The sequence below is a fragment of the Rattus norvegicus genome, chromosome 4 (assembly GCF_036323735.1).
Source record: "Rattus norvegicus strain BN/NHsdMcwi chromosome 4, GRCr8, whole genome shotgun sequence".
NCBI lineage: Eukaryota > Metazoa > Chordata > Mammalia > Rodentia > Muridae > Rattus > Rattus norvegicus.
Genome location: NC_086022.1, coordinates 37,379,124 through 37,398,679, shown reverse-complemented (window position 1 = coordinate 37,398,679; position 19,556 = coordinate 37,379,124). Strand labels below are relative to the sequence as shown.

The window sequence follows — 19,556 nt, the reverse complement described above, 5'->3', positions numbered from 1 at the left end:
TTCTTTTTACAGGGAGAAGAGATTAAATGTCTAATATAAAGCAGAAGACAGAATTTGATGAAGAGACTTACTTGTTAAGAAGACCACTTAACTGAGACCATAAACTGAGAAGTCACTGGCAGGGCATTTATGTCACAGCACAGGAGGCTGAGAAGCTAATGAAGGGGTGTACTCCACTTTCTGAGCATGGGATTATAGTGACGTCATCAGGAACAGCACAAGAAGTCAGAAGTAATGGGGCTGTCTTTGACTGCAGGAGCAGAAAAAAGGGTTTATAGGAGGTAGTGATTGAACAGTCTCTCAGGTTAGGCTCTTACTCTGTGGGTTTCAAGGTTAGAAGTACTGAAGTACTGAAGGCTAGAAGTTTTCCATCTTTTGGAAAGAGATCTGGGAAAGAAACAGTGGTCCAGTGACGGTCCATGCACTGATGAGTCCTGGCTGAGGGAAAGGGACCTGCTAGGAAAATGCTCAGGAGGCAGAGTCGTCAGGACCTGACGAGGAGGAGACAGAGAAGCATTCGAATGACATTCAGGGTTTTAATTCGGTTGTTGAATCCATCACTAACATAATTTTTGTGAATCTGAGTTATAAGATTCTAGACAGATCTTAATTCTAGACAGGTGGTAAATATGTGATCAGAGACAGTGATAAATGTTGTAGAAAAGATGAAACAAAGATATGTGGTGGTGACTCGGGGCAGGACATCTTGGCAGAGGTAGTCATGGGAACTGCTAGCAAAATAAATGCTAACTTTTATGATAAGGCAAGCTCTGGTAATGAGTGTGAGTTCCAGGAACATATAGGACGAGAAGATAAACAGCCCATCATCATGAAATGACAGGAAGGCCAGGGGCACGGAGGGAAGGGTGGGATGTGGGGAGAAACGATGATGGATGGTGCATGACTCCTGGAGCCCACGCTGGGTTTAATGCTCATTCTCTTGGTGAGAAGTCAGCTAGTCTCAAGCCATGGTGTGAGCCGGCGCTTACTTTTGTTGGCTATGTGACCAGTGGGCTCTAAGGGAACACTGAAGGTAGAAACCTGGCACGGTGGTGGCTTTGACTGCTCTAACAGTGACAAGGCTGAGGGACTGTTGGGATCCAGACACCGAGACTTGAAAGAGATAAATAGGAATGTGAAGGACAGAGTGGAGCCAAGGATGCCTTAGGGATTCAGGTCTACACCATGCCATAGATGACGGTGATATCTTGAGATGATGAAAACGTGGGCAGAGATGCTTTGGGGGTACAACAATCAACAAGTAAACCTCTCTATGGTCAAGTGAAAGTTGAAATGTTTAGGTATAAGCAAACGTAGTCAGCTGGGTAGACAGTGTCAAACTCGGGGCCATAGGCTCATAAATAATACACTCACTGTGGGAGCTGAGAGCCTCTTACCAGAGCTTAAAACACCCAGATTAGATGATAGCTTTGTTTCTACATGACGGTATGAGCACTACAGAGTATACAGCAATGTTTTCATTGTTGGGTTTTTAGAGGACAGAAATAAAGAAATACATTTTAGATGTTTAAGGTAAAGATAGATAATTTTGGCTTTTTAATGATAACCATAGACAGCTTCTTACGCTGTGATTTAATAAGTGGTTTCCTTTGTAGCACCCCTGTTTCTTTTGTGCTCTCTGATAGCAAGCACTGGCTATTCCATTGCTCAGAGAGCACCGCTGACTCATCTGAGCACGTACACTGGCTCTAAGGTACTAATGGAAAGTCTGGAGCACAGCTCAGCAAGGAGCCAGGTCACTTTCCTGTGACTGCCACCTTCTAATGCTCCTTTCCTTAAGAAGGAGCCTTGGAAGTCTCCATGCTGATGAGAAAACTTAACAGCAACAACAAACTATCAAGCTGTACTGACATATCCGGTACGTCCCATAATATGCTGCAGTGCCCCCAACCCCCACATGTTTGTCTGGTGTGAGGAAACTGAATTCTTAAGGTAATAGCATTAAGGGATGTGGCTTTGGGGAGATCATCAGGTCCTGAGGGTGGAACATTCATAAGGTGGAGCGTTCCCTTTAACAAGGGAAACATGAAAGTCAAACTCCATGTTGTGTGACACGCAGGGACTACGTGTGAACTAAAAAGCAGGCTCTTAGAAGACAGCACAGTTGCTAGCACGTTGGGCTTGAGCTTCCCACATCTAGAACTTAAAATACTTCCTGTTGTCTATAAGCCAGTACTGTGACAGTAGCCTGAGAAAGACACTAAGCAATTCAAAGAAAGAAGTCATGTGGTTAGTTCCCAAGCCTCCAATGCAGCAAGCTCTATTGCAGTTACTGAAGGTATTCACGGTCAACACTGAGCATTCACTCACGCTCGAAGGGCAGCTAAACTGAAGAGATCAAAGGTGCCTTGGTGTGGACGTAGATAGTCTTCTTGTCTTGCATCCATTTCTTTACCATTATCTAACCAGTTCTTTGTGCTGTGTTTTAGGCATAGTCACTACTTAGTAAATATTTGTGGAATGAATGAATGAAAGAATGGTAAGTGAAAAAAATAAAATGACTTTTCTTCCTATTCATGAATCTAAGTAAGTTTTCCCTTTATTATAAAACATTTGCTTAGTGAAAATTATTAAAAATCCCTTAAAGGCAACTTTCTCTTTATAGCCCATTATTAATTAATTGTAGTTAGTGTATTCATGTGGCGATCTTCCTGAGCACACGCTGTGGATCAGGCACAGGGACCTGTGCTGAAGCAGACGGGGCAGACCCTGACCCCTGACCTCACTGATGTGCTCGCTCTTGTGCTGCTGGGAGATGTGGGGATGAGTCGCTGAGCAGAAAGCTGCAAAATCATGTCTGTCTCTTCCTCCTAAGTATTAAGCTAATACCTAACATTTCCCTAAGTCTTAAAGATAATTACTTCAGTGATTAAACACTTTTAATACATTGTGTAACATTCCCTCAAGGAGAAAACAGCTTTTTTATAAAAAAAAAAAAAGAAGAAGCCATAAGTTGGTTTTTCTCCAGTCAAGAAATATTGTCTGATGCAGAAATAAATAGTAAGACAATAGAATTCTCAAAGTTCACTCAGAAATAGTCAGACCATTCTAACTCAAGAACTGTATTTTTCTCTTTTATGCCCCCTTCCTCTTAATGTCCCCCTGCCTTTTCCTTCCACTCTCTTCCTCCGTCCATCCCTCTCTTCTTCTTCACCTCTTTCCAAGAGGTCCCATTTCTTGCAGTAGAAACCGCAGGAGAGCTGGGAAGCCACTCCCAGGACTGCCCATCACTGGCTCTCACAGGCCACCTGTTTCTTGGTGTGAGTTGTCACTGCCAATCATCTGGGGACTCTGAAATCATAGCGATCCCCCAGTTTTACGCCCAAAGGATTTCTACTGCATTTTCCTTACCTCCGAAGACTGGCTGCCTTCTGCTTCGGAAGTTTTGCATCTCACTTCATTGGCTGTATCTCCTGTGAGATGAAAGAGAACAGTTATCTTGGGGCTGTTGGCAGTGTTTTTGGTACTGTGTGCTTCATGCTTTGAAGCAACCACTATTTTCTTTGTTACGAAGTAAAAAATTAATTTTAAAGAGTAAGAAAAAATATTTTTACATGGATCTCATGAATTATTCCATAACACATATTAAAACGTATCCTGCTTTACACAGGTTTACACTGAAAAATTAAAATTAATTTGTGTATATCAAGTCATATTTTAATTAATGAAGAAAGCTATGACTTAAAGACAAGCATACAATTTTAAAGTACAAATTTCTTTATGACATGAATGGTTGTCCTCCAGATTGGTTTTCATAAAGCTTAATCCTTATGGCTTTGTTTGTCCCTGTGGATTAAAGTAGGTGCGCATATTTCTGTGTGACAGTGAATCAAACAGAAGACAATCTTCATAGCAATTAAGAACATGAACAAACATATAAACAACCTTCAGTTGGAACTATGATTTCTAAGTCTGGTGCCTCAGTAGAGTCTATCACTAAATTAATTTGGAGCAGGCTGACTTAAAGGACACAGAATTGATCCGCAGTTGAGCAAGTATAATCATAACAGGTTATTAATGGGCTGCTTTAATTTGCTAATTACTAATAGTTGGTGATTGGCACACGGACAGTACATACCCAATTAGCCTACTTCTCTGAAGCATAATCCGAAGCTAATTTAGTAATTTGTAAATTGTTCTCCCCATAAAATTAGGTCAATTTAAGAATGTACACCACAGTGAAATCATGAAGCTTTTGGATGGCGGTCTGACTGAAATCGAAGGTCAGGGATTTGCTCACACTAAGGAGTTATGCACAGCGCACAGAGGTAAAGCACAGAGAGCCTTACTGAGGTAAATGTTTTCTTATAAGACACAAACAGGTTATCAATGAGGACGATTACAGAAAGGCTCCACAGAACTAAATAAACCTTGTTGTACCTGAGAACCACAGACAATTAAAAATTTTGATGCTAGGGACTGTCCCCATGTGTTTCAATACAGAGTAATCAATGTACACTCTAGTCTATCAGGTATGCTTGCATTGGTATGCGATATTACTTAGTGACAAAACAGACATCCCATCGTCATTGCTTTAATGAACAGCAAATTTCTCTCTATAGTATTTCACTTATAAATCTGTAGCAAAACACTTAAAAGGTAGCTAATAAAAACTGTATTTGAGCATGTAACATACCTTCTAAAATTTTTGAGATTTAAAAGACAAATTTATAAAATATTACTTTGATATTTTGTTATCTGTAATATAATTGTGAGATCAGTTTTAAATTTCAAAAAGTTAACAGTATTTTTAAAAAATCATACCGAAAGAAAGCCCTTACAAATTTGGCCTGTATATAGTACCCATAATTATTGCTAAGACGAAAATTCAATCAACCTATTGTAATCCAGGATGTCCAGATTTCCAATTGGCTCTTTAGGTGGCGGTTTACAATGATCGTTCACTGACACATATTTGTCAGGACCCACCCCCGATAGGTAAGTGGAGAAACTAGAATATAAGCAGTTCAGTTTGCCCAAGTACAGCCATGGGCATTGCAGTGAACTGAGCTGTATGATACAAATGCTTGTACCATGTAATAATGCACATATAAAACCAAACAATATTTAAGGAATCAGGAAAAGCTCAGCAGGAAAAGTTACTTACTCTACCAAAGATTACTCATGTAAAATATCTATCACTCCACCCATAGCCACGCCTACCCTGCATAGAGGGAGAATTATCCAGCACATTTTCTTGTTTCAGGGTGAGTATATGCCATTTTCTCTATTCCCCTACTGCCAGAACAGCCGGAAAGGTTGTCAGCCAGCGTTCTTGGAAACACACAGCACATCTGCCGGGAAGCAAAGCAGAACTGTTTACTCAAATGCTACTTGGGGTGATGGCTCAGGCAGGATGGTCACTGATCACAGTGGAACTGCCATTTGCAAGATCATTTCATTAAGCAAAGACACAGAATGAAGCAAAATACAGCAAAGGAAAGGAACAGGTCACGGTGAAATACAGCTTCTGAATTTTCTCCCAACTGAATAATTTTATCCTGGTGAAAATTCAATTATTTTGTATCCACTTAAGAGACTAAATAACATAACAATAAATAAGAACAAATGGAGAAATATAAACGAGATGCTTTGGTTTTGAAATACCACTTATACTTTACATAGACTCAAACAATTCATTTTTAAGTTGACTGTTTAGAAGGAAGAAAAAAATCATGATGACTTTGGCAGATTCCTCTTTTGTAAGGAATGATAAGATCTCCCCCTCCCTCTGCTAGGCAACTAAAGTTCAGGAGGTAGAGGCACTCAGTGATGGAAGGCAGCCATATGTGTCAAAAGAACCCATTTCCAGAGCTGATCAGGAGGCAGAGGCGATCAGTGATGGAAGGCAGCCATATGTGTCAGAAGAACCCATTTCCAGAGCTGATGAAGGCGTGAAGAGCCAGCTGCTTGGAGAGGAAGATGTGAATCAGGATGTGGGGCTGGCCACCCCCTCCACCCCACTCTCTCTGTTCCTTTTTGTCGCACTAGGCACCACACATTCTGTGTCTTCTTCTCTTCCAGTGGTAATGATAACTCCCTCTGAGGAGAGTTAGCCTCTGCCCTTCTGCACGGCCCTTTAGAGCAGACATTCAATGCCCTTGGTGTTTTCCAGAAGTTTTAAAGATCAGAAACGAAGGAAACTATGAGCGTGTCAGTTTCTGGGTTTAAAAGTATAGATTTTATTTTCAGTAAGTGATCAAGGCTACATGTACTACTACTACTACCAATGCGCATGTGACCTCACAGAGGACTAACTGTGACCTCACAGAGGACTAACTGTGACCTCACAGAGGACTAACTGTGCCCTCACAGAGGACTAACGTGGGATCTGTGACGTCACAGAGGACTAACGTGGGATCTGTGACCTCACAGAGGACTAACGTGGGATCTGTGACCTCACAGAGGACTAACGTGGGATCTGTGACCTCACAGAGGACTAACGTGCGCATGTGCCCTCACAGAGGACTAACGTGGGATCTGTGCCCTCACAGAGGACTAACGTGGGATCCGTGACGTCACAGAGGACTAACGTGGGATCCGTGACGTCACAGAGGACTAACGTGGGATCTGTGACGTCACAGAGGACTAACGTGGGATCTGTGACCTCACAGAGGACTAACGTGCGCATGTGCCCTCACAGAGGACTAACGTGGGATCTGTGACGTCACAGAGGACTAACGTGCGCATGTGACCTCACAGAGGACTAACGTGGGATCTGTGCCCTCACAGAGGACTAACGTGGGATCTGTGACGTCACAGAGGACTAACGTGGGATCTGTGACCTCACAGAGGACTAACGTGCAATCATTTGCCCCATCTTTGTTGTGAAAGGCCAGATAGTAAACATGTTGGGCTTTGGCAGCCATATGGTCTCTGTCACAACTTCATAACTCCACCTCTGTAGCCAAGAGCAGCCACAGACATCATGTGAGCTAGTGAGTGGCTCTGATCCAAGACAATGTTATTTATGAAAACAGCTGGTAGGCTGAGAGTTTACTAATCCCCATTGTAGAGGAATAGGGACACTGTGCATTTTATGAGATTAAAAGAAAAACATTTGAGCTCTTCAAGTAGATGAGAAGGGGAGGATCATTAGAGGATCCCCATGACCCTAATTCTATTGGGGGAAGATCGGGGTGGGAGAGGAGAAATGGCATAAGAAAGTGAGCACTGGGCTAAGGGAAGGTAGACGGCAGAGAGATTTGCAGACATGGGGAAGAAGACCAAGCGTTTCCTCCATCAAGGGAGTCCAGTGCAGAGGGTTGGATGGTAGGCAAGTGAGGGAACACTTCTCACTCCTTACGCCTATTACCCACGTTATCCTGGTCATTCTTCTCTCTGTGGATGGGTGAGTATGGGAAGATCTAGTTCTCTCTTTGGTTCTACCCTTTCTTTAGTTTCTCTTGGTAAGAGATAGTGATAGAGAACATGCTTCTCCACCGAGTCCTCCCCACAGTAGGGGGGGGGGGGTGTCTTCCCCAACTCAGCATATCCAGCAACTGGAAGAGATCAGTCTAATGGGACTCACATTAAGAAACCCACGTCTTCTTGATTTAAACCACATATTTCAACACAAGTTTCTAGGCAAAAGGATTTGGTATCTATCTATCATGATGTTGTCTCAATTGGCCACATTTGAGATGGAGGAGGATTATTATCACCAGCACATCCTTGAGCTCCTAAGAACCAGGACTGGACTGACATGGGCATAACTGCAATTTGCCTCCATATAAAGAGACAGGAGTAGGATGCCACTAGAAAAGATAATATTGAGCGAGTTAACTCAACAACAGAGAGGCCATGCTTGTACTGGAAATCAGCTACCTAGAGTTATTACAGTTACGGATCTTACAGACCTAAAACCAATTTACTAGATTAGCACAATTCCTAACTACGTAAATATTTGACCTTATACCTAAGGTCAATGTAGTTCTCACCCCTAATCAAGGAACCTTCTCTTTGCAACAGATACAGGCAACCCATCAAAATGCAGAGTTTTGTACTCTATTCCCAACTGATACACCTACAACACAACTCTTGCACCTAAGAATGAGGATCCCTGTAGAAGAGGGCTGGAAAGATTACAAGAAGAACAGCAAATCTGCTGTGAAACTGTCTTTCTTAGAAACATAAGCTACACACACGAATTCTAACCAGCAAGACCTAAAGGAGGATGACACCAATGGACATGCTAACAAGGAAGGGAAACATTTTAAGAGGCTTCAACCCCAACTCTAGACAAAGAACTACAGGCACCTGAGGAAAGCTGAGAGTAGGAGAAACAGTCTTCTCCAGACAAGAGCATACCAACTGGTTATCCAATAGCAAACAGTTAGCCCTGAAAGCAAGTTCACACAAGTAACATTATACACAATGAGTAGGTTATATTTAGGAACACACACACACACACACACACACACACACACACACACACACACGTAACAATAAAAAAAAGAGGCTATGAATTTGAAAGGGGGGGTGAATGGGAGGGTTAAGAAGGAGGAAACAGAAGAGGGAAATGAGTATATATATATATATACACACACACACACATATATACATACATATACATAGACACATATGTATCATATGTATATATATGTATATATTATAATCACAAAAGTAAAAGAGGTAGTAGAAAAATTATTTTTCATCCTTTCTTTATTAGAAAGGATTTATTTCTAGAATTTCTTACCCAAGCATAATCTACAAAAACACTGTCCCAAGGAATTCACATAGAAAAATGTTTCTTTGGTCAGAAGCATGAGAAAAACGTGCAGAGCATAAGTTCTCAGTTGATTTTTACTTCATTTTAGTATCTGAGAAATTATGCAGTAAAGAAACGACAAATCTCTTTTCACAGTGCTTTTTTTTTTAAGTAACAATAATGGAGCAATTTAGTCACCTTATGCCAGTAAACAACTTCATTACCTCATTAACACTGTATAGGAAATTCAGATAAAGCATTTTTAACAATGTTGGCATAACATCGATCTTAAAATGTATCTACCTGACAATTTATGCCTTTCTATTCATTTTTTCACAATGCCCTGTTAATTCATTCTGTTGCATTTGGAACATACTAAGCAGTATGTGGCTGCATTCTACTGCACAACTTATTCCAGAGTAGTTGATGATCTGCAGGGGAGAAAAAGATAGCCAGCTGCCTTGAAGACACGGGGGAAAAGCCCCAGTTTAAACTTAAACTTAGTGCGCACGTGCGTGTGTGCGTGTGTGTGTGTGTGTGTGTGTGTGTGTGTGTGTGTGAGAGAGAGAGAGAGAGAGAGAGAGAGAGAGAGAGAGAGAAGGGAAACTAATAAGAACAAAGTTATGCATGAAAATGCTGTAGTGAAACCTATTACTTAGTATGCTAATTCACAAACTAATATGTTAGAAAAAGATGAAAAATAAAAATATTACTGCAACAAATTCAACCAATTACAGACTCATTAGAGTAATGAGCACTGCTTTTAAAATGCAAATACCGTCTGGGAGCGTTCGCCCATTAGTCATTCACCAAGTGAAGTCGTGGGAAGAGCAGTGGAATGGCCACACCATTAGCTCCATTTAAATCTTCAGTCACATTCATTATACAAAGCAGTCTGGAAATCTAGACAGAGAACCGCTTTGAAATCTGTCAGAGTGCCACCCAAATAGTTTACTACTTCAAGACCTTATGTAAGTTACTTAAGCTCTTTCAACCTCAATTTCTTCATCTGAAAAATGGGTATGATGATATACAAGGTGGCTGTCACAAGGATCCAATGAGAGAAAACAACAAACACTAAGTGTAGACAAGGCAACTACGTGTAGGTGTCATTGGTATCCTACGTCAAGTACCTGTTGTCTTACCTTCAATTCAGTCAATGAACTGAATGTCAGTGTTCCCTCAAAATCCAATTGTTGACACCTGCCCCCAATGTCATATAGAAGGTAAGGCTCTGATTGGGTCATGAGAATGAAGTGCTCACGAATGGAATTACACTATTACAAGGAGCTTGTGGTGGTGGGAACATGCTTGGTCAAGAGAGTGGCAATATTAGGAGTGTGGCCTTGTTGGGGTAGGCGTGACCTTGTTGGAGGAAGTGTGTCACTGTGGGGATGGGCTTACAGAGCCTCCTCCTAGATGCCTGAGGATGACAGTCCTCTCCTGGTTGCCTTCAGATCAAGATGTAGAACTCCTCCCCCCCCCCCCCAACACCATGCCTGCCTGGATGCTGTCATGCTTCCTGCCATGATGATAATAGACTGAACCTCTAACCTGTAAGCCAGCCCCAATTAAATGTTGTCCTTATGAGAACTGCTTTGGTCATGGTGTCTTTTTCTAGCAATGGAAAACCTATTTAAGACAGGGTAAAGAGGCTTCTGTTCTCTCCTTCCACCATGAGGGAATGTTCTTATATAGTCTGCATAGCATAATGCAAACCCTCGGCAGACAGCAAATCTGTCAATAATTTGACTTTACACTTATCAGTCTCTAGAACTGAGGAATAAGGTTTTTTTTTTTTTTATTTACAGACTACCCAGTTCATGGTATTTTAGTATAACATGTTGAACAGGAAGAGACAGTGCAAATGACAAGAGGGTCATACATGTTCTAGGAGTAATATGAGACAGGCTTCCTTAGATTCACTCAACAGAGGCAGTGACCTATTAGAACCCGGTCTGCTAAAGATTCCATTTGATTCTACAGCATGCTCCTCATTATGTCTTAGGAATTGGATTACGGTATCCAAGCTAGCTGAATATACAACCACATCTCTTACAGTTCAGTTTAGTTCTTCCAGTCTTCTCTAACTTTGTCAGTCTATCTGCGTGTTTTCTGTCATAATGAAGAAAAATGGAATATAGACCTAAGCAACCCTAACTGCCCACATGGCATGCCCACAAGTCTGGTCACATCGTGTCGACAAACATTATAACCTAAAGGAGCCATGAATAGAAGATAAACACTGAAGGGTGGGATGCAGTTAGCAAACAAATGTAAGAAGTTCAAAATGACACCAAAGAACATGTCAAATTAGAACACTAAAATTACTAGGAGGACTCATCAGCAATGGATAGAATAAGCGCTGGGATACTGACATCATTCTGGTGACAAAGTTAATGCTCGACAAGCATCTGCTGGATTGGCTGTAGGCAAAAGGAACAAGGAGAATGGACTCTAAGACTGCCCAAGGTGTTGAAAGAGATAAACATGGCATCCTTAGCCTTCCTGAATCTGAAAGGAAACACCTGAACTGGGACGGAGAAAGAGGTGAAGAATGAGGCGGCAAGAAAGGGTTAACTACTTACTGGAGAGAAACAGGTAAAGTAATGACCAGCTCTATGTGAGGTTTTTTGACCATGGAATTCAGGTCACAGCATTGGGGGCAGCAGAACTAACCTCTGCCAGCTTGGAGTCAGAAAACCCAAGGCAGGAGGAAAGCCTTCAGAGCTAAGCGCAGAGATCACTGTGGACAGGAGATCTGCGTGGGGAGGGGAGACTCTGGAGCGAGCTGCTGCCCAGTCATGCTTCTCTTCCTCCCAGTGCGTGTGAAACTCTGGGAACCCCGCCTGGGATGCCACATGTTACCGATATTTTAGGATCACCTCTGGAGATTTTCAGTCTCATTAATAAAAGAAATTAAGAATGGACTCAAAAGAAAGTCTGAGGACAATTGTATTGTAGTTTAAAAGAAAATTTCTAGGACAGGCAAGCTGTAAATCTCAGCAGGCTGGAGATTGGAGGTGGGGAAGAGAGAAAGCCACTCACTCACTCTACTTGTAATTAGCTCTGAGGCAGAGAGGAGGGCACACCCAGTGAACCTCACAGAGATGAGCAGAAGGCAAGCATTCTGGGAAGGAAAAGTGCATTATCTCACTAAGGAGATAAATATTCCTATCACTTGGCATGGCATTAATAAGCAAATCTGGGTTCCTGGGCAGTGGCTCCTTAGTCAGCCCAGCTGCAATGTTGGGTCTTCACCTAGGACAGACTCCATTCTTTTAATGAGAAGGATAGAGCTTTCCCTTAGGGGGCCTTTAATGCTACTAGAATACCAGTCTGGCAAGAAGGAAGCTATTTCTCAGTGAGACCTGTTATCAAACCTCTGGGTAGGAGAGCAGAAAATTTAGTACTACCATATCCTCAAACTCCAGGACCCCTATACCCTCCACAGACTAAGCAAGTGGTCCTGGCAAACATGGATTTAAAGACATACTCAGCAAAGCTGAGGGCTGTTGGCAGAAAACCAGAAAAGGAAAGAGAACCAGAAGCGAAGGAAAGAAACAGACATTGCACCAGCCTTCGATGTTGAAGACCACTTTGGGAAGAACAATTACCCTATTTGCCAGAGAGGAGGCTGTAGCTGGAGAACGGGGGAGGGGGCAGGTACTGAGGGGAGAAACCTACATGACAACTGAGAAACCCTTAAGGAGAGATGGCTCTTGTTTGGGAATCTGTCCAGGCACTGAAGACATTTTGGTTTAACCCTGAATGAAACAGAGACTAGCAGATTTCTTCCCACTTGCGAAGGCAGCTACAAACATAAGGAAGGTACTGGGACTACATTCATGCCAGCAAGAAAGAAATACTGACTGATGGTATCTTTTTATATTACTAGATTTCCTATTTTTATTTAAAAAAGCTAAAACATTTTAAGATTTAAAAAAATATGTTGTTCTATTTTACTTGATTAAACTCTTGTGACTGTTATTTTTGTGTATATTTTATATGATGTTTTCTTTATTAATTTTTAAAATACTCATACTTCCCCCTTATTTATAATTTATTCCTTCTTTTTTACTTCTTTATCTAATATTTTTTATTTCTTAATTATTAATACCCTTAATTTAAAGAAACAAAATCCAAGACAAAAGAATTCAAACTTACATTTAACCTAACAGTATCCCAGCTCATTTATTTCCAAAGCTTCTCCAAGGTGAAAATGAAGCCCAGGAGAGTGCTTTGTATTGCATTTTACTATTGGTCTTGTTAACAGACTGCTTCTGTCACTCATATCTGCTTCATCCTTCTAATGACCGGGCAGGATCAGAAGCCCAAGTACAAACTGTACACCAACTTAGAAATAAATAAACCATAAGAAAAGGAAATATGCATCTTAACAGCGAAATCACACAAAGACTAAAAAAATTAAGTCAGGCCTCCAAAATCCCTCCAAAGGTTCACAAAGAAGGTTCCAGTAGGAACAACAGTAGTATAGTTCCAATCAGGTTCAAGTCAAGTCCTTTCCTTCGGTAAGTGTTTAGTGAACGCCTTACATGCCATGCAGTAGGCTGAGCACCATGTGAACTAGAACGAGAGACCAACCCTCCTTATAGAACTCACATTCCCTACAACATCTCACCAAACACATGAAAGACCACACAGAGTGGTGGTATAATAACACTTACATAGAAAATACTGTGAAAAGGGCACTTAGCTACAACACTCACAACTGTCTTCATTACAGCTTTCTCCCTTCTGTGTCTTCTTTTTAAATTTTAAGATCGTAGCAGGGCTACTCACAATAATGACAGAAAAGAATGTTGGATCCCATGGGATTGAGGTTACAAATGATTGTGAACCTGATAGAAGAACATCACACACACACACACACGCGCGCGCGCACACACACACACACACACACACACACACACACACACACACACACACACCACACTCCGGGTTATATCTGTGGAAACCAGAAGAGGCAGTTGTAAGCCACCCAGTGTGGGTGATGGAAATTGAACTCTGGTCCTCTGTAAGGACCTGACCCCAGAATCCAGATATTAGTCAGGATCACTACACTTAATGGAATTCAAATATAACTATGAGTTTATAGGATCACAAAAGTTATGAGAACATTTCCTAAAAGTACAACAGCATTGCACCGGAGAGATAGCTCAGTGGTTAGTGGCACCTGCTGCTCTTACAGAGCACCAGAGTTCAATTTCCATTGCCCACACTGGATGGCTTGCAACTGCCTCTAACTCTTCTGGCTTCCACGAATATTACCCCGAGCATGGGCATGCATGCATGCATGCATGCATGTGCGCGCGCGCACACACACACACACACACACACACACACACACACACACACACATACACACACACACACACACATACACACTGGTTGGAAGATGGCTCAGTAGCTGACAGTGCTTGTTCTTCCACCAAGTTCACAATCATTTGTAACCCCAGTCCTATGGGATCCATCATTCTTTTCTGGCCTCTGCATGCACCAGGCACTCACATTGTGCACAGACATACATGTAAGCAAAACCGTGTTCAAAATAAAATTTAAAAATTATAATAAAAATCTTAAAAAAAAAACAAGTTGAAAGTACATCATGTTTTTATTAGTTGATGATTAAATATACCCATTGCATTAGGTCATATGAGAAGCAAAGACACATTAGACATAATGACATGGCATGATGTAATAAGTAGATCTAAGTTCAGCTTCAAATGCAAGGATATTCGTGGTTTTTTTTTTTTTAAAGGTTTATTTATTTATTATGTTTACAGCATTCTGCCTGCATGTATACCTGCAGGCCAGAAGAGGGCACAAGATCTCATTATAGATGGTTGTGAGCCGCCATGTGGTTGCTGGGGATTGAGCTCAGGACCTCTGGAAGAGCAGACAGAGCCATCTCTCCAGCCCAGGATATTTGGTTTTATTAAAGATGCTATATTTGTCAATAAATTATATAATCTGAAATATGAAATAATGTCCTGAACATTATGATATGCAATATATAATGGAGATTCTCACGTAAGAAAAAGCATTTGGTTCCCATAAGAATTCATGAAGGAGTCAGTGCTTATAGTCCCGACAACTGGAAGAGGATTGCTTGATTTCTACCTCTGAAATCCCAACTAAGAAACAGAGTGGGATGGGGAGACAGAGAAGAAAATGAGGAGCAGGACGCAGGAGTAGTCATGCTAAACATGGACAGTTTTGAGTAACTTAAATCAAGAACTCTGAATTATGAAGTGCAGGGAATTGGAAGTGTGATAAAGCATAGTAACAAGTTATGTAAACCTCTGTGTATATACAGCTCTGTGTATATACAGCCCTTTAAATCAAACACTGAAACTTCTCAACTAGAGACAGCTCCATCCTCCTGATCCCGGATGTTGATGATAGAACTCAGTATTAAAGACATTCAAAGGCCCTTATTGCTGCCTCCTTGTGCTTCTTTAGAAACCAAAAGCATTCTAGAAGCCCAGGAAAGAAAAGGAGGAATCATAGGGCAGAAAGCAGTAGACAGATCATACTTTGGGGAACTGCTGCTGACAGATTCTACTTTAACAACTCGGAAACTTTGTCTAGAGAACTGTTGACACCACAAAATCAAAATTGTAGAAAGGTGTAAAAGCAACAGTTAATTGATTCCCTAGTGAGAGTGAAGAGGCGGGCTATGTGAGCTGTCTGAAGATTTGCTTGCTTTCAAAGTGGAAAGCCAGAGAAAGAGGAAGGACCAGATTTTTTCAAGAAGGTTCCATGAAACAAATCACAGATCACTAACAGGTACTTAATCACGCATTAACCTCAACCTCACTACATCTAGATCTCCTAAGGGAAACCAATGCCCCCTTACATGTGTTTTCATGTGTTGTAACTCGTCCCTAAGTCACTCTATACATCTGCACTACCATCTATACAGATTCAGGTAGAGGCATTATACTTGCTGAATGCTGTTCCTGTGAGACTAGCGGTCCACTGGGCCAGTGACATGCTTATTTGACTTGCTACAATATCGTCTACGTTGATACAGTGAGAGGTCTAGCGGCAATGCAGCAGGCCCTTACTGAGGCCCACATTTTATGCACTGCAGCAAGGGTTCCCAAGGTCAAGAAGAATGTGACATACAGGAAAATAAGATTGTGACGTAACTATGGCTTAGATAAAGGAAGCTGAAGGGGATGTAGCTTGACTGCTTAAAGGAAATAAGTTTATTAATAGCACTTTGATCTGGGTGAAAGGCAAAGGCTGAACAAATGGCTTAAGGAGAAATCAATAAGCACAGGTTCACCTATGGTTTGACCAGGGTTTCTGTACTAGGAGAGGATGGGATCCCAGCTCCACAAGACAGGGAGACATCTCCCAGAAGAGTGAAAGGACAAAGAACCAACAGTGGCTCTGAAACTGCCTTAAGAAAACTGAACGGTCTCTACTATGTAGAAAAATGAAAGAAAAGACCCCACTGGGTTCCACCCTGTTACAGTGGTTTTGAAAACAGGCGGCTAAGACACTAGAACTCTGTAAGCATTCTTACCTTATGCCATCACTGCATTTGTAATCTTACTACTGATTAAACCAAATTTAGAACATTAGCAAGGTACAAATGCTTTCAAATCTGCAGTATTTTTAAAATTTAGCAAAAGTAGTAATTAGAAACACTTATTTCAGAGTATAGAGAAGGAATTACTAATTTGACACTTGTTAAACCTTATTCACATTTGCCACTCTAAAACTATAAAAGCTTATGCATTTAATGTATTTATGTATTTCTAATTTATGACCATCTAATTCTGTATTACTTGGTTTTGTACACATTTGTACAACAAGACTCCGATGTCAGGTAAATTTCATAGTTTTCTAGTGAAAGGGATAAGTGAAATTTAAATTGACCTATACAAATGCCTAACTTCCAAGCATTTAAAATAATTCCAACCTCCTGTAGGACAGAAAAAAAGAAAGAAAGAAAGAAAGAAAGAAAGAAAGAAAGAAAGAAACAGTAAACACCAGCTCTATGCAAAACTGTCCAGAAGAGCTACTTCAGTCAGGTAGATCAACTTTTCTCACTTAAATTTCTTCTATTTTCCCACTTGTGCAAAAATTTAAATGTAATGCAATCTCCCATGAATGTCAGGATGTTAATCTCTCTCCCTCCCTTTCCCCCATCTTTCCCTTCTTCCCCTTTCTCAGAGAGAAATTACATTGACCATGTTGAATGGTGCTTAGAAAATCAAAGCAACTAGAGAGAAAAGCAAAAAGTATTTCTTCAAACAAGACCTCCACATTAGGACAAACTGAATGTTGACATCTCAATATGATTCTATGTCTTCTGGGAACCATCGGTCTACCTATGAACCCTATGGTAAAAGGAGCTAAGAGGAAAAGGATAAAAATATGGCTCCTTGTTGAGCCTCTGACTCTAAAGGTTAAAGCAAAAGAGATGATAAGCAGAAGTTCCTCGGTGCAGGAGGTAGCAGGAAATCAATGAAGAGCGAAAAAACAGGTTGAGCTGCACCCAGGGTTCTACAGATCAGTAAGTAGATTTATATACAAGTAACAATAGAAAAGAAAAACATTGAAGTTTTAAAATAATTTGGAGCTAATCTATTATTTATGGTTACCCAAATTATGTTTCCCTATAATATTAGTACGTTCATGTTTTATTTCTGAAATTAAGCACACAGTCGGTCTATCTGTATAGAGGTCTGTCACATAGATCCTGCCTCCAAAATAGTTTAAAGCCCCAGAAAGGCAGGATATTGAAGGCCGAAGAGGAGAAGACATGGGGGAAGCAAGTGGTACTAGAGCTCAGCTTGTACCATTCACGTACAAACTGGGTGGAGAATGACTGAGGTCAACTCTCACTCAACTAGAAACAAAGTGCGCTGAGAGTAAAACAGACGCATTGAAGGGACTTCAACTGTCCCAAACTGGGAGATTAATAAGTAACAACAGTGTCATTATAATGTATTAAATGGAAATCAACACGCCAGACTGATATACATAAATGAAAGAACGAAGATATCAATGACCAGAGGAAACCTTTTCTTTTAGTATACTACAAATGATTTAAAGAGAAGCACTAACAATATAAAATCATTATTTAGCAGCTGTGACAGTAATAGTTAATTCATCAAGATTAATTCAGCTAAAACTAATAGATAAATGATGAGGAAGAGATAATACAGAACTTTAGAGAGGAGAAATCTGGTCCATATAACCTTAAGGAAATGTCATGCTGCTATCTCCAAAAACGTAATGAACAGGAGCTGTGCATCCAACATGGTACGATGAGAACCACTCCCTTCCATGATGTTCCTAACTGAATCTCCTCTCAGAACCCAAGTCTAATTAAGAAAATGTCAGAAAATCCCAAATTGGAGTCTATTTGAAATAATGACTTGCCTACTATCTTTAAACCTCTGTAGACATTGGAGGTCAAGGAACTACTGACAAAGGGAGAACAAGCAGCCTAGATAGATATAGCCCCCTGCACAATCCCAGGCACGAGTGAAACAGAAAACCCCAACAGAAGCCAGCAGTGACAAATTCTGCTCAAAAGATGTTCAGAGAAGAGTAGAGAGAGGTGGATCAGGGCACTCAAGACTCTGGAGCAGTTAACAGGACAGAGGCCTAGGCTCCCATGCTAGGTGCACAGCCAGTTCCTTCAGCTTAGAGAACATGAGGAATGTCAGCCACTGCAGTCTGTGGGGCCAGGACACAAGGAATTCTGGAGAAAGCCTGGAAAATATGAAACATATCCACCCATGAAAACAAGCTTCTCAAGTACTGGCAACATGGATTCAGGGTTAATATGTGACTGAAATCTTGGTTAAGTATGGCTTCCATTTCATGGTATTGGGAAGTCTTGCTTTCAATGTCACAGGAAAGAAGGAAAGCATAGGCCCCATCAAGGCCACTCACTGTACCAGTAAACGTCATGTGCTGCTCCAAGCAGAAGTGGAAAGAGACCATCTTTTCCATCAAAGAGATGCCCTCTTCTATCTAAGAGGCCAATAAAAAGTTAACAGAGAGAACATATGTGCGTACATATAAAGAGATACATGAGAACTGACTGCAGTGGGGATTCTAAGTTAGAGCCCTTTGCTGGAATTACAGTATTCAAGCAAGCACAATGAATGAAAACATAAGTAAGGCTTGGAGGGAGCTAACTGCTAATTTCCTGCTTTTGATGGTTTGTATACATGGCTTTTAGAATGTGATTGATTCACTGATTGCTTGATCTCTCTCTCTCTCTCTCTCTCTCTCTCTCTCTCTCTCTCTCTCTTTCTTTCTAAAGAAAGTACTAAAATAGTTGGAAGCAATGCTCGTTTCTTTAACTTCGGAATTATTTCCAAACAAAAGATTTAGAGAGACGGAGACAGGTAGAGGGCTAAGATGTACTGATAGACAGAGCTAGACCACAAAGCCCACTAACCCAAACTGAACATTTTTGGCCTCCACTTTCAGCTTTCCAACTCACTGAGCCCACTGTGGCTCAGGCCATTGTCATTTCTCAGTCTTGTTTCAAGTAGAAATGTCCCCTTTCCTTCTACCCATTCTCCTGAGCCCAGATCTATCTTCTCTCTACCGCCCATGTCCAGCTAAGATAGCCCCATCCTGTTGGAATGAAAGCCACATTCCTTTACAAAGCTTCCCAGTCTAGGATAACATGATCCCTGCTCATCTCTCTCAGCCCTCAGCTTCATACCCGTCATCTGTCCAACCCCACCAACGTCAATTCTATATTCCAGACGAAGCTCTCGGTTTCTTAAGAATGCTGCCTCTCAGATGGGTCATT

The 19,556-nt window shown here is 41.1% G+C and overlaps 1 protein-coding gene across 1 annotated transcript in view; it reads right to left on the bottom strand.

The window, feature by feature from the left end:
• Glcci1 (glucocorticoid induced 1) overlaps window positions 1–19,556 on the bottom strand; it is a 327,628-nt gene that overhangs the window by 203,219 nt on the left and 104,853 nt on the right. The window contains exon 3 of the mRNA NM_001177442.1: window positions 3,373–3,434. The gene's annotated coding sequence lies outside the window, so the exon portion shown is untranslated. The remainder of the gene's footprint in view (window positions 1–3,372; window positions 3,435–19,556) is intronic.